At 60.0% G+C, this 775-nt stretch overlaps 1 protein-coding gene across 1 annotated transcript in view; it reads right to left on the bottom strand.

Moving 5' to 3' along the window:
* Positions 1 to 775, bottom strand: part of LOC104165366 (PDZ and LIM domain protein 7-like) — a gene marked incomplete at its 3' end in the record, with an annotated part of 5,339 nt that overhangs the window by 2,458 nt on the left and 2,106 nt on the right. The gene's annotated exons all lie outside the window — the stretch shown is intronic.

Raw genomic sequence — 775 nt, 5'->3', positions numbered from 1 at the left:
CCTGTGAGTGACAGTTGTCTGTCAAATCTGACAGGTCCCCAAGGCATCACCTTCCCAGGGCTGCCCCACCCCTTCCCCAGCACAGAACCGCAGCACATCGGTACCTGAGACGCTGCACGTTGCCCTACTTCCCACACCCCCCACTCCTCCTCTGTACAGGATGGGCCCATTAAGGACTGACTCAGGACCGACCACCGCTCCTGGCAGTCTGAGATTCCTCCAGGAGGGGAAAGGACAGGGCAAGAATAAGCCAAGATGAAAGAATTACCCGCAAGGGAGCTGCACCAGAGGCCAGTGAACACCTACGGTGCCCGTGGCAGTGCCACCCGCCTGCCTGGCCCTGGGCAGGGTGCCCAGTAGCCCCTGCCCAGCCAAGCCGCATCTTGGGGAGGAGGGAAGGGACCACGTGTGAGGATGCTGTAGTGCCCCAGCAGCTGGCAGAGAGAGGCAGCGCTCGCCCTTCAGGCTAGGGACAGCTTGCTGCCAGGAGTGACCCACCGAGATGGGCAGAAGGCTGGCCCTGCCCCAGAGAATGGGGCACTAGCAGGGAAGAGGCATGCAGGGAGGATAGAGAGAGCAGGCAAAAGGCTTACTGACTTGTCAAGGCTCAGCACCTGTTTTTTTTGAGAAAGGGAGGAGAGAAAGAAAGAAAAAGGAAGGTGAAATTAGACCTGCAGCACCTGAGAAGTTTCCAGAGCTCACCTACGGCCTGCACCAGTCCCCCTACCCCTGAGACTTGTGCCCAGCTCGCCCAGGGCTGGGAGCACACTGGGAC

Source organism: Cariama cristata, unplaced genomic scaffold (genome assembly GCF_000690535.1).
Source record: "Cariama cristata isolate BGI_N322 unplaced genomic scaffold, ASM69053v1 scaffold32667, whole genome shotgun sequence".
In the NCBI taxonomy this organism is placed as follows: Eukaryota; Metazoa; Chordata; class Aves; order Cariamiformes; family Cariamidae; genus Cariama; species Cariama cristata.
This window is presented reverse-complemented; position numbering and strand designations above follow the sequence as displayed.